General features: G+C 40.5%; 1 long non-coding RNA gene across 2 annotated transcripts; it reads left to right on the forward strand.

The window, feature by feature from the left end:
• The first annotated feature begins 97 nt into the window (after positions 1-97).
• On the forward strand, positions 98-15,543 carry LOC133158638 (uncharacterized). 2 transcript variants are annotated; one of them, XR_009715258.1, is made up of 3 exons: positions 98-1,143; positions 1,234-2,824; positions 14,766-15,543. It is a non-coding gene; the product is annotated as an uncharacterized LOC133158638 (long non-coding RNA). The 2 variants fall into 2 exon arrangements; XR_009715257.1 differs by having other exon boundaries at positions 98-2,824.
• Positions 15,544-15,707: the final 164 nt, after the last annotated feature.

Raw genomic sequence — 15,707 nt, forward strand, 5'->3', positions numbered from 1 at the left:
TCCAGGGTCTCAGAGGCCTCCTCTGCGCTGCCCCCCCCCCCCCCCAAATGTTTTCCATCAAGGAACTGGCATACTAATTTACAGTGTGGTGGGAAGGGAAAAAAGAAAAACCCTGACGTTTCAGCAATTCATTCTTTTCTCTCGGCAATCCCTTCTCTGGACTTGCCCCCGCTTTCCTGACACAGCATGAGTGTGCCAGCCTGTGACATCACTACTCATCTCCACAAGACATGTAAACATTCCAAACGGAGATGGAAAATGGCTTTCAAAGGGGATGTGCAACTCCCACGGCAGTTTACCTCCACCTCCTTTGGAATGGCGATGGGAGTTCATCTGCCTGACCGGGCATAATAAGAATAAGAAAAAAAACCAGCAGAATCGTCTGCATAGCTTTCTTTCATTTTTTTTTTTTCATTTGTACAGACAGTGGACAGTTTCTAGACGGTTTATCCCGCATTCCCAGATCTATCAATTTTAGACAGGAAAGACTTGGCCAGTGATTTGTATAATAGGAACTGAGATCTCAGCGCTGGGCTGCTCTCCTTCTATTGGCCACAGGTCTAGCTTGGCCATTAGCCAGCCAGCTCCCTGACACTCCATAGCATGGGAACATCCTGCCACATACGCAAACCACTCACATTATTGTAATAGATACATGAAACAGTACAGAAAACATTTCTTTTCGGAATATTTACTTCCATATGGTTCTCGTTTTACTCCCAATAAAGAGGCAGGTTGTTAGCTGGTATTGCAGCAGGATGTATATTTGTGGGTGCGTATTTGACTTGCACTCTAGCGGAGTGGCCTACAAAAAAAGAGATTAATGAATATCTGCCCTTGGTTTCTTCTGCAGTTGACTTTAAATCATCCACAAAGATATAAACACGCACATCTGCACACACTGCCACTTTATATCGCGCTTAAACACAAGCCCGGCGTCCCTCTTTCTTCCAAGCGTTGATTTATAGGCCTTCAGTCAGCGTGAAAGGCAGTCCACAGATGGAAAAGTCTATTTTATGTGGGGAAGTAGGTTCACATGTTGTCAGTGTGCTTTTCTGCTTCGTGTGTGTTTGCTTGCTTGCAGAATGCCCACAAGAAGAACAAGAAAGCGGAGCCCTCTTCAAAGCAGCAACAAGATGCCAAGTAAATGCTTTGTTTGGCTGCCTTTTTTTATTTGACTCATTAATCATAGTTCTTGTCCAACTAATCCTTCCTTCTTTCGCCTGATTGCAGGATGTGTGTGCGAGTGTGTGTGTGTATCCAGGAGGGTGGTGCAACTGCAGTAATCATCAGCAGGCAAAGATATGACCAGCTCTAAAGTGCTCAGCCAACTAATTTTTCATAAAAAGGGTTGGCTGCTGCTGTTTTGATCAAAGGAAATGAGTCTCATGCATGCTCAATGGATTAACACATTCCTAAACTCCTGAATATACTGGATAGCAGAGAGGACGAGCTGACCCATGAAAAATGACAACAATCCAGAGGGCATGGTCACAATTTTTTCCCTCAATGAAATCATTGTTACAAAAAAAAACCTGAAAAAACATGGAGATCGATGTCACTATCAAGCAATTTATCAAGCTGGAGTTCATTTGTCTTTAGCGGAGTAGTTGTGATTATTGAACTAATTACCGCCTTAATCTACTTTCATTACTAGGGTGTTGACACACACACACAAGTCCACAGGAAGGCAAATAAAACCAGCAGCAAATGAAAATAAAGCGTCAACAGCAAATAAAAAAAACATAGTTACTCCAAAAAGTGCCTGTGTGAAATCAAGTCAGCCTTGCAGAAGCATGAAATTCTCCTGGAGGTAACAATCCTTCAAAGCTTATCATGCCAAAATCCACAAAGTATGAGTAGAAACAGATGGAAAAGTGATATTACATATGTACTCAATGCGTACTGCATTTTTAACCTGAAAATCACTCTTATGGGATCAATAGAATATCAAGCCATCTAATGTTTTTATTGCCTCCATGCACAGAAGGAGGAACAGCAGAACTCGGAAGTCGCATAAGATCTTATACTGAGATAAATTTTGACAAATACTTGAAAAAAGTTGCACACAAATGCACATACACAATTTTAAATTCGATTTATACTCGGGTCTGGGTGCAACAAAATGTCTGTTTCATATTAGCTCTGCTTTATACAACCTAGTAGGTCATGGAATGAATCATTTGCGTAATAATTCTAGGGAGAATCAGATGATGATAACTTGGCTGTACAAACCTGCTTAGTGCCGGTGTCCAAACCACCCCTATCACCGTACGTATCTCTCCAATCTTTCAGAAACACCCACACACGCAGGCGCAGGCACACTCAAACACACACTGAGTGGAAATTCCCTCATCATGGCTCCCGTTATGATCATAACTGTTACGTCCAACATTTCCATACCAATGTTAACAAACATCAGAGACAGACAGGACAACGGCCAAACTTCGACAGATAAAGCATTTGATTCTATCACGCTGCCATCTTTGAATGCCTGAAATTGCAGCAGTGAAGCTTAAATGAATCCTGGAGGAGGCAAGGCTGACTGTTATGGTGTCGATGATGAGGTGTTGACGGAACTTTGCTGAATGGGTCGCGGTGTTTCTATGGAACTTTCTGTACCGTCAAAACAGCACATGTGCTCTGCCTTTTACTCCCCGCAAGGGAAGATCGGGTCCATTTAAATGGGCGTGCATGTGTATAACCAGAATCTGAACGCCTAGGGAGTGATGCTGGTTCTGATCGATGTACAGTATGACCCAGTATGGTTCTAGAACTTTTTTCCCCGGGAGGCCACGCTCAATCTACGCTCGGAACTTGCACGGTATGTTTATGAGTACCCTGACTGTAGTTGAAGTGATTTAATGGTGATCTTTGGACATTTGTGAGGGATTAGGTGCATAATCACAGTCACATGTGAGCTTGTCGCAGTGTGTCTAGACTGGACGGCCACGTTTTGCTCATTGTTTCGACTATCAAGAAAATCTTAATGCTTGAGACAACCTATTGTGCTTTAACTGACCCTTAACCGTGCATTTTGGTTGCAGATCCAGTCAATAAAGGGAATTATTGTTTGGTGCTTTAAAAGGGCCAAGGTAGTGTTGATGTATTAATATGGTGTCTTAAAACCTGGCAACCAGCTCAAAGTAAGCTTGTCTATTTCTGGTGAAATAAATATGACAGACTTAGATAGAATTTAGATAACATATTTGTTATACTGTATACAAATTCTTTTTTATAATAATTTAACTGCAGTCAAAATGTTACTAGTTTTCAACTACTTTACATACAATGATACAACTCAGAGATTGGCATGAACTATAAATTTAAAATGACATGTTGCATCATCAGCCAAGACTGCAATAGCCGTCATATATGTACTGTAGTTTGTTTCTGAAATATTTTCCCACAGATATTTCTTAAAATGCTCTCTGTAATATAACGCGGTGATGTAAGTGATTTGTCGAGGTTGAGCAATAGCGCGGACGTGCATGGGTGAGGCTAAACAGACGCTGTGTTCTTAAGACACTCATATACAAACTCAGAAATCTACATGTTGCTGCATTCCACAAGCATGAAGGTACTTTCATGTTTAGAGCAGACCAAACTGAGCAGGGGCTTCATGTCCTGTGTTTATCTGCAATATATTCCTTTCCATGACGACATCCAATTCCAGCAGTAAGAAACCAAACATTTGTTTGACAATTAGTAGGAGCAATGGTATAACACATACATTTATTTTCATTTGCAACTGTCATGGACATTCTTACTCATTAGCGTAATCGCTTAGTCATATACGCCAAAATTGCCCTGTTAGAAAAAAAGAAGAGATTCACACGAAGGTCATAGCAAACAAGTCTAAAAGGTCAAGTCTATTTGAGTGTCCAACTACTTTAGTGTCATGGCAGCCAGAGATGATGCAAAATTGACCCAGAATTTAGTGTCATGGCAGCCAGAGATGATGCAGAATTGACCCAGAATTTGACCACGAATAGAATAGATGATTATCAATTGTTTATATATCGTCGTTGTCAGGCAGAAACTCGAATTGTCAAAATGACTCCAAAAAAACACCAGCATGTTTTAGTCTCGACTTTGTTCAACTTGTATTGTCTTATATTACTATTGCACACACACATCAACATTATAATATGTCCAAACTAGCAGGAGGGATGAAAGTGAAGTTGTCCGCACTTTATTGTTTTATAAACCATAATATGTCGAGGATAGCGGTAGTTAATGTGGAGTATGTGTGTTAGTGTGTATGTCAGTACTTGCGTTAGATTGAGGGTTGAGCCAGCGCTCGCCTCGCTCCATTTCAATCGGACCCCAAGTGAAATAGAGAACATGTGGGAGCTTTTTTTGAACCAATACTGTTTAAAATCTAAATCCCCCCATGACTTCACACTGTCTCTCTACAAGTCTCTGCCCATCCTTCATCTTAGACTTTTGTATGCACAACTGTTCGCTCGGAACAGGCAGTCGACCTCAAAATTTCCATTCGGAAAAGAGATGAAGAAGCTAAATAAACAGATGATGGAAAAAACAAGTCAAAAGAAGAGAAACAAAACTAGCGTGCACGGCACTGATCAGGGGGCAGATGCTGTGCCAACTGTGTTATGGTTGGCAGACCTTGAAGTGCCTGATGGAGAGTTGTGGGAGGAGGGGAGAGAGAAAGAAAGAAAAAAAAAATACAACGCCATCGACAGGCTGCCATACAGTTCGGTTGTCAGCTGCTGTATGTTTCAACCATGGGAGAAATTTCATGTGGTTGCAATTTTCATATTAAAGTAATGGGGGTCTATCAGCGTTTGAGGTGTACAGCTTTCCACCAGCTGCTCTGTGCGTGTGTGTATACATTTGCACTGTTATTGAAGCTAACACATGTTCTCAGAGCTATACAGTAATTTACTTGAGTGTGATTCTCCATTTCGGTATTAGGGCAGCACGTTTGAATATTTGACTGTAAATTATTAGGAGTTTTTTTTTTTTAGAATTCCATGTGAGGTCCACTTCTTAAACTGTGGGAAATGATAGAGTGTGAAAAGCAAAAGTATGAAGTCAAGTTCTGATTTCCACTTCTCTTTAGTGGAGTGGATAATCCTCTTAGAATTTCTGTTAAATTGTTGCAAATGTTATTCACAACGCTTGTACATAAGGATTCCGAGTTTGAACTTCCCTTCCAACCAAAGTCAGCCATATGGGACAGGTCTGCTTCTGATATTATTTCAGACGGCAGAAAATATTTGGGGCAACTTCAACTCCCCATTATGGATCGAATACGATAAAATTAATCAAAGTGAATGAGTCAAGGGTTAGAAGGTGTGACCTTAAAAAGTACAATGGAGTCACAATACAATGGACGAGGTCCCAAAAAGAGGACAAGGGCAGAAAAACCTACAATACCGTATACGCTTGGTGACTTGTTGCAACATCTCATTTTCCTGGCCTTTTCATTTCCACTTTGTCGCTACTGCATCATCAAGATTTAGGCCCTTTGTCAGCTGCTTTATCACAAAATGCCTTCCAAGTACAGATCATTGTCTGGCTTCACGTTTGCTGTTGTAACAAAGGAATTAATTTCTTCTCAGTGGCCCCCTCCAAGCCTGTTGACACAGTGAGTCTCATGTTCAAATTTCCCATTTATCTCTCACCGGTGGTTTAAATCCAGCCATATATGTGTTTGACTGTTTGTGCTTGGAGTTCAGTGGGTGGTCAAACCTTAGTGAAACTTTAATCCCTCTATCACCCTCGTAAACATAGGAGGGTTTTGAAAAAAATGTTATACAAATCAACACAAAACTCTCCTTTATTTCTTTTCTTACTCTTTTTGGTGCACAAACCGATCGTTAGAATCAGATCATTGAAAGGTGATTTTTTTTTTTCTTGTCTCGATAAGTACAGATGTGTTTTATTTTGGTGTCGCCAAACATTGTTTGATATGATAATCAAAGCAAATGCAATGTTTGGTCTGCTTCTTATGCCCTCAGTGAAGGTGCCTTACGCAACGGACACTAAGCCTGTTTGGTTTCACTTGTCTTTAGCAAATCCTCTTGTTTGTCTCAGTGTGACGCACGCATTGGACATTTTTTCTCCAATGGAGCCGCCTCGCTCCATCTGTGGTAGGTTTGAGAATGTGTGTGACAAGGAGTCCCCTCATGAAAGACAGTGACTTGATCACTTAGATCAAGTTGTGTTATACGAGAGCAGCATTTGAGAATGTAGGTCATGAGCACTCTTGTTTGATCCCATAACGTAGAAGATTCAAGCAGTACAGGGTTTCACTGAGCTTAAATTTATTTTTCCAAGATGTGCATACCATATAACAGGAGATATTTCTCAATTAATTTAACACCTTTAATTTATTTGCTCACATAGAACACCTCTGTTGAGTTAATTTACGTGCACCGAGTCTCAGACGCTCTCCCCATCCGTAAAGGTTCCTGTGTAACTTGACTACGGGGGGGCGATCATCATTCCTCAGCTATTACCAACAAATCTCTGGCCAGTTGTGTATTTGGGGAGATGCAGTGTTGTCAGCTGGAGGGTTCTGGTTTCTCCACAGATGAGTGGAGAGGGAAATCAGTGACGCCTGTCAACGACCCCCAACGGCCCCCGAGTTTCCTGTCCAGGCATCGCTCAATGACCTCCATTACGTCTACCATTGAAGAACCAAAATGGCCTCCGCTCTACATTTCCACCTTGAAGTCTTTATCGTAATAGTTGCTGTACTGAAATTCAAGAGTTTTCATAATGAATGCACACTGAGGGCAAAAGCTAGCCGTGGTGGATATAGAAAAGATATATATATCCTGATAGAGGTCATTTACTATGAAAGGCAGCGGGGTTCTTTGTCCAATCGGAAAGATTGCAAATCGTTTCAGGGGTCTAATTTTCCTTGCAGATGTTAAAGATAGACAACTGTAATTTAAGAAGAAGCAGGGAGGCTTGGCCGGCAAGACGAAAGACACCAAGGGAGTTTTGGAAGACAATCACTTGGTCTGTTCATCAAAATGTCTCTTTTTAAAAAGAAGCACATGCAAGCTCATTTCAAGCATGTGCAAACTACAAACTGTTGAACACAAAGCAACCACATTTCCTTTCGCGAAATGATCGCTGCTGATGCCAGAGTGATTTTCATCTGAGCTGAAATGGAAAAGTAACATGAACTTGTAATAGTTCTCTTATGGCAGGGTTGCTCAACACTGGAAAACGATTGAACCAAAGACAAGCGGACCATTGGCATGTCTTTCTTTACTTGTCATCAACTTCAACCATTCGGTGACCTAGTAAAAGAAATGACTGAGTAATGTCTGTCTGTTACAATCTGCGAGCCAAGTCTGTTGCTCTTGTGCCAGGAGGTCTATCTTTGTCTTGAACTTTTCAACTTTGTATTTACTCAGGTTTTTATCCAAATATACTGCCATGATGCTAGTTGCTGTGGATGATTAGCGGAGGAAGCCAAAAGTTTTAAAGGACATTCTAGATTGCATGTTACAATGTGCATTTGATTTATTTGTGGAAAAGTTTTGGGGCTGAGTAATTCATTCAACATTCTTTTTTTTCCTGCTTATTCGGCTCTCAGTTGTGGGTGTAGCAATATTTTAAACCCATTAACCCGCTATGTCCACAGATATTATTATAGATATGGTATTGGCAGCACATTATATCATGACTTATTTTTACAAGAAACTTATTTTTACCCGTGTGTTCCCTAATTATATATCATAGACAGTATGGTGTATCAATTTGACATAGATGATCTTGCTATGATTTCCAATTTTTGATTTTCAGGGGTTGTATGTAGTCTTGTGGTTCATGTGTTGTCATGCATGTTAGGTCATTTTATTTGTATTTTTACCCATCAACCCAGTCTCTCGTGTCTTCCAACCAGCCACTCGTGTCTTGTCCAGGTGCTCCTCATTCTCTCTTCGGTTTGCTTGTAATTATTTCAATAGTTTCCTTTTGTCTTGGTCGCGTCATTGTGTTTACTACTTCTGTTCCCGTCGCAGTCAGTCACGCTTTTCCTGAGTCATGTCTTATTTTCATTCCGTAGCGAGTTTATGCCCAGCTTTGGTTTGTTAGTTTGAATCTCATTATCTACAATTTGGTTTTTGATTGCTCCCAGAACCTTGTTTACCATTTTGTTGATTCAAATTCAAGTTCTTTTGTAAAAGCACACCGGCCTTGCCTTCCTGCTTCCCTCTATTTGGATCCCAGTCATGGAAAATCTTCACAGATTTTCTTTGTAGTTGTCGGGATGAGGCTAGTACAACACAACTCCGATGTATTTACTAAAATGGGACCACAGACCAAAAACATCCAGTGTGCCGTTGGCCAGGTTATGGCGCAAGATCCTACTATGACGTGTTTTTTTTTGTGTGGCAAAAATACAATCAGTATTCCATTCAAGTTGATTTGGTCATCCAATTGTTAATGTCAATAAAGATAGTGAATGAGGATTTTGTGTGCAAGTCCAAGCCTAATTTCATTGTCATTTTCATCAAAGTGAGATGTGAATTCACTTGGATGGAATGTTGATTGATAAACACTCATTTAATTACTGCTCTCCATTGGAATCCCTTCACCTAACAATATCACTACTGTCCTGCCAGCATGGCGGAGGACTATAATTAACCATTGATGACCAATCCAGTGCCTATTACGTCTCGAGAGTCCAGCTCACCCGTGACACTAATGAGGACCAACGGTATTAAAAAAAAATGAAACAAGTCCAACAATCTTTTGACTGCAACTCAACCCATCAAGATCCCTCTTGTATCTACAAGCCTTACATGCAGGTATGAATGCAAGATAAAGGAAGACAAACATACACATGCACAAACACGCATGCTCACAGAAACATGGCCGGGCCACACGTTGCCTACTTTAAGGACCCTCTCGTATCTACAGCGTTAAGTGAAACCACATCCTCTCTGATTGAATCTGTAGTCCTGCTGGGTCTGCAGGGTGGCTGTGCAAACAAACCGAGCCGGCCCATTACAGCCCGGCCTCTGTGGCGTCTCGCTCTTTCTCCAGCTCTCTGAAACACGAGTGCGTGAATACACAGACGCACACTCATACACGCACATATCCCTAAAAACAAACGCTTAAGGTCATTTGGGAAGTTGCATTTAGTGGGGTGAAATCCTAAACCTTCACATGTTCTCCGACCTTCTTTATCTAAGTCGAGAGTTAACTACATCACAAATACCCGCACGGACCTAATAATTTTGCAATATTTATTCACATGTTCATGCATGCCTCTTTGGCAAAATCTGCAATGTGTTTCTTGGCAGGTCGCCAAGGCAATGGGAATGCCGTTAAATTGCGTATGATTGTTACACCAATTTGTTTGACAGAAACTGAATGTGACATAACAGAGCGGTGAAATGGTACAAGAAAGGAAGATCTGCTGTATGCAAAATCAGAGTGTGTAACGTGACTGGGCATGATGAACCCTGTTATTTTCCCACAATGTTCACTTGGCTGTCTTTCAGCTTCAATAGTATGATCGTGCAGATTTAGGCAACTTTTATAATTCACTGATGAAGTCAACCCTCGAGCTTTGTTTTCATTAGCCCTCCACCGTTCCTTTTATTGACTCTTCAACCTTTCTTAGAGTTTTGCTTGATTGCACTTCTAATCATTGAACCCTGTGAGGCAACAAAAAGAAATAGAGCAGAGTTACTCGTTAGATTGGAAGAAAAAAAATAAAGTTTGCTTCGTAAAGTCTGTACTGTTCGGGAAATGTCAATTTTTGAAGAATAATGGGCCTCTAAAGCTGTCGGTAAACATTCAGACTTTGTTGTTAAGAGTTTTTTCACCTTTGGGTAACAATGGAAGCATAAATACAGTAATTATATGACTAGTATTTAGCACAGCGGCTAAGGTTCTGAGATTTGAAGAAGTTGAAAACCTGCGACTTTCTCTTTAAAAGTAACAAGTATTTGATTCTAATCTATTGTATTTTGTGGTTTGTTTGGTTGTCTATTCACTTTTTTTGTACTGTGCCTCCACCTGTAAAATCAATTTGCCAAGGGATTAGAGAATTCCAAGGTAAATGAATCTGCATAATCTGCATTGTTGTGTTTGCTAATCTACGGGTACCACTGTGACCTCTTTTTTTTTTTTTTAAACTGCTTACAGTGCACAAGGCTTTCAACACAGTCATGGGAAAGTGTTGTCTGTGAAAAAAGTAAGGAAGATGAGTCAGATGAATCAGAGCAACGAGGCATCATATCTTATTTGCACAGTGGTTTCCTCATTTGTCCAACAAGTGATATGCAGGGCAAATGTTGTCATTTTTGGAAATCACGAAATGTTTTCTCTTCACTTAAATATCCTCAAAGCCTGTTTCAGTTTTTTTCTCTTTGGTCTGTTTGATTGTAATTGACTGTTGTGCAAAAGCAATGGAATAAACAGGTCAATTCCATAGTCCATCAAGACATATATTAGGTATTTGTGTTTGGAACTTAAACGCTCAACAAAAAAAAACAACTGAAAGATGAGGCCCGTAAGCTAAATAGATCTCATGGCACATTAATTAAAATCACATTTCAAAAGATGATTCGACATGTGTTGTATAATTAAATAATTAGCCACAGAATGATGATAATCTCATGTCACTTCATCACTATGAGTAAATGAGGTAACTTGGTGTATAATCATAAATTATTTTTTTATCGCAAATAAATCAAAGACTGGCTTGACAAAATGAACCCGCCTCTTTTTTTCTTTTTTTTTTTCTAAGTTAAGAGTAACTTTATCTGGTTACTCTGCAAAGATGTCATGGAAAGAAAAAATAGTCATGACACTTCACCTGCTCTTCTCACATTCCCTGCTTAGCTCCTTTTGGCTATGGTTAATACAAACACAGTGGATGAAACTAAATTTGTGCCAATAGGAAGTGGGATGACTATTGGTGCAGAGCATGAAGATTTGAAAACAGACTATGGCTATGTCCATGTGGTGCTCTCTTTCTCTCTCTCTCTGTCTCGCTCTCCCTCTCATATGCATGCTAGCACAATCCTAACCTCACGTTAATATAACTACACACGATAGATAGGGCCACCCAAATGTTCAGTGTGCTTCTTTCATTTTCTGAATGGATTGTTTCGTGGTTTCACACAACATCTCCTTTCCTCCAAGATGGTCTTCTTAAAATAGTGGAAAATAGAAATGCTCCACTGCACATGAAAACACACAGGCCCACCCAAAGTCTAATGTTAGCAGATTATTGAAACTTTGTTCCAACTGTGTCGCTTTTGCATAGACAAGGTCCATTGATGTGGAGATTAGGGGGCTTCTCGAAGAGAGAATGGATGTCTCCATGATCTTCTGTCCAGAAGGTTAGAGTTGTGGTGTCCAATGCAACTTCATGACCAGCTCAACACAACAACAAACCAAATAGGTTGCAGATGTTGTTCCACTTGACTACCAAATTAGTTGTAAACTCAGAAGATGTAGGGGGGGGGGGTGATCAAGACCTCGGGGTGGGGGTAAAAAATGACTTGAATCCGCCAGTATATTTCATCGAGCAAATGTGCAAACATTTACACGCATTTCTTGGACTGTAGAAAAATCTATTTTGCCACAAGGGGATTTGAACTGTCAGCAGTCCGCTGACACTTGCTTCACTTTGAACATTAGCTGTGTTCACACACCACACAAATCACGAACCTTAACCTGACAGCACACAAACCTACTGTTCAAACAGGTTTTTGTGCACACACATACACAAACACGCTAGCTTTCAATAGAGGGAATGCTGTTTTCGGCACAAAGTGAGAATACAAATACTGTGTGCGTGTGCCAAGCTGTTGGTACGCCTGGTTTCACTCAGCATATGAGCCCCGTGACCCCCCTTAATGCACATCAACACACACACACGCACCAAATTGAATACATACAGTATGTACTACAAAGTATCTCGAGTATTCTGTATCTAGATATATATTTTACTTCTTCTCTTCCCTCTGTTTTAATGACGTGTGTGCGCACACGTGTGTGTGTGTGCGTGCGCGTACGTGTTGGTATGGAGAGAAAAGCCGTGGTGACATTAAACACGGTTGATGGAGAGAAGGCAGAATAAACAAGGTCCTGAGTAGAAAGGCTGCCCTTCAAACACTTCATTCAGAGAGCATAGTAGCGGGATCAACTGTGTTTATCAGAGCGCTGAAGCTACAGAGACAAAGAGGCCTGGGGAGATAAGGGGGGGGAAAGGATTTAAGGAATGAGTATTTGAATATTCAGGGAGGAATAAGGCAAGTTTTTTTTTTTTTTTAAGGTGGTTATGCACTTGCTTTCTGCATATTCAATAAAGCGTGGGCTAAAAATGGCTCCATCACTTTACATTTAAGCCATATTTTACACTAATGCAAACGTTGGATTAAGCATGAGAGTGAGGCCAAGCATGACTAAAAGGGATCTGAGGAAAAGATAAGATGTACCAAAGTCAAATTCCTTGTTTGGCATGCTCAAACATGGCCAATAAAAATCTTGAAATGAACGGCTGATTAAGAAAAAGCTTTAAAGCTGCGATATCTTTCTATTTTCCATCATTGTCTGAGATAAAGTGTATGTACAGCGGCTTTATTGTGTGCGTTTAACTCTGAACTTATAACCCAATCATAACGTGTCCCTCAGCAGTACAGGAAATTGTGCTGGAGTTTCGAGTGTATTACATGGACTCCAGTTCAAAGGCAGGACCCAGAAAAGAATCAAAGAAACGTGAACATATATGAGACTGGAATCCATCTCATAGCATGCATGAGAGTGTTCTGATGCTACCATGCAACAAGTGCAACGTGAGCTCATAAATCACACAAGTCTTAGGAGTCCAAGAACTTTTTTCCATTTTGAGTCGAGCCAAGATCATGTTGAACTGACCTTTTTTTTTTTTTTTTTTTTTCATTTTTGACCTTTTATTGTTTTATTTTTATCATTGTTATATTTATTGTTATATTATTTTTATGATTTGTATTCACTTTTATTGAAATGATAAATGTTCTTGAAATCAGTCATGTGTGGAATGACTCTGAGGACGTCCACTAAACACAAGCAGTTGCTCCTCTATGTATTTGTGTCTGGCAACTACCCGAGTGCCGTGTCACTTCCTAATGAGTTCTTGCTCTGTTTCACATCACAATCAAGCAGTCCGTGATTTATCCAAACTTGGTCGTGATGGCGCACATAAGGTTCTGCTATTGAAAATCTTGAACAGGTTTAACATGTAGGATTTGCGGCTCCACCATTTTCCCAGCAGTCGCTCAACGTAACTGACAACGCACCATAATTGCACAGGATAATCATCTCGAGGCATCCAATAATTGTGCCTTTGCTCAGAAGCGCACACACAAATATCATTGTGTGTTCAGCAGTTGGGAACAGGGACCTAAAAATATGCATTTTTACGAAATGATCCATTTTCAAATGTACCCATAGTCAATACTGTATTAAATCATAACCAGCGTGAATACAACCACCACAGATGGGTGAAATGAATCTTGCACCAGCATGCAGAGATTCATCATAACGCAGATGGAACAACGTGATGCCCACAAGGGATATTAAAATTTGGCATGACACAAGCACGCATGAATCGACAAGTTGCTCTTTCAGCTTGTACGAGCTCACTCGTCATGCTGACTCATCCTTTGCTCCGGGTCACCCCCACTCACCTTGTCTCTGTCATTCTCACCACTTTGTCCTGCTCTAATGCAGCATTAGCAATCAAAGAGTACTCTAATCTCTGCTGGCTGCAGACACACAAACCTCCTTTGTTTCAGTGCAGAGAATCACAGCTCAGTCCAGACATGGAGAAAAATCTCAAGTTTGTAAAATAAACCCCAGAAAATATTTTTGAATGTTCTGCACTGAAGCCACTTCTCGTCACTTCAAATGAAATCCATCAGAAGGCTTACTTACCTCCAGAGTAATCTGTAAAGCTTGCACATTAATGACTTGTGCATGTGCGTGTGTGTCTGTGAACATGCATAGTTTATCCACAGTTCAGATCTTGAACTAGTAACACGTTATAAAGTCAGACATGCAGGCTGTGAAAATATTTGGTCCGACTCCAGAATAAATATAGGAAATGCACTGTTAATTTATTTCTGCTTAAGTACACCCAAGGCCATGTGCCGAGTGGACTGTTTTCATTCTCCCTTATGCATGCGCGTGTGTGTGTGTGTGTGTGTGTGTGTGTGTGCATGCATGCGTGTGTGTGTGCAGAATGGGCCCTTTCAAGCTGCAGAATAATATTGTTCGTATCCATCCAATTATTTGAGTGTGGCCTGCAGACACGTTTGAATGTTCCGCCTTATACTCCGAAATTATTCTCAGAAATCCAACTACTGTACACGTTTAACATTTACGCTAATCCGACTGCAAGGTTGCTCAATTTATTTTATCACACACCCATCCATTTGAGATGCACACTGATTTTCCATCCTTTTTTTCTGAGAAGCCATTGTTGATAGGAAGTTGGGCAATAGGACTTTTTTTTTTACAGTAAGTCTTGATAGTGGCACTGAATCATTTGTTAACATTTATAATGTTTGCTGACGTTATTGCTTAAATTACGAATAATGTGAAGCTTGAACGAATAACAAACAGAGACGGGGTTGCTAGCAGGTTAACTGATTGCAACCCAAATGATTGCTTGGAAGAGTCCAAAATATTTAGGCTTGAAGAGAAATAGATTTTTTGATGATGCCCATTCAGGTAACTCAAATAACAGCATCATTATTTTATGCTCACAGGTTCCCTAATCCCCGAAATCAACATTGGTTCCACTTCACCGAGATGATAAAGCACAGTACCAGTCACTCTTCTGTCTCAACATGTCCAGACTCTCATCCGGCTATGTAGCAGGAAATTACCCCAGCTTTTTTTTTTTTACAGAGCAAACCGCAAGTTTGTTTGTGTGGATGCTTCCTTACCAACACAACTTACCGCACACACCCACACAACCTGAGTAGATATACGAGCATACAAACATGCTTGCACAGACTTGCACAGATACCCACAGGCAGCGATAGCTGGAAGATAGCTGGAAGGCTGAGCCAACTATCGTGCGTATTTTTAGGGTCTTGTCTGTATTGTACTCAAAAGTCTAGCAAAGATTTGGAAGGTCTGATGACAAACCACAAGGTCTTACGACATGTTTCCCGTTAATGCTGCTCCATACAATAACTAGGACATTGTGTACAGTACTATTGTGTGTCTTGGCCAATTTTATTTTTTTTGGACAGCATATCTCCCTTCCAGTAATTTGTTGACTTGTTGAAATTCTAAGCTTTGGTAAATAAATTGGGAGAGCAATTTTTTTTCTACGTCCTGGATAATGGTAGGTTTAATTTGCAGTTTAAGTGATGGAACCTGGCTTGCGTAAGAAACGATAATAAACAGACTTTCATCAAGCCTCAGATGATTAGAAACTATTATGACAACGTCAGGGCTGTTATCGCCTCTTCAAGGTTGAAGGTTGCTTTTGAAAAGCCCTTTCAATTCTATGCAATAAAGTAAAACTAACACAAACTGTCAGAAATGTGGGCCCATTTTGCTTTTCAAAGGACTGCAGATGGAAACCTAGAATCCAACACATTCAGTTTATACAGGGTGTGACAAAACAGATACATATATTCTCCACAGGACTCAGAAGGACCCTGCAGAGGAACTGGTCCATTTGCCCCTTGGATGTC

The sequence above is a fragment of the Syngnathus typhle genome, linkage group LG8 (assembly GCF_033458585.1).
Source record: "Syngnathus typhle isolate RoL2023-S1 ecotype Sweden linkage group LG8, RoL_Styp_1.0, whole genome shotgun sequence".
NCBI lineage: Eukaryota > Metazoa > Chordata > Actinopteri > Syngnathiformes > Syngnathidae > Syngnathus > Syngnathus typhle.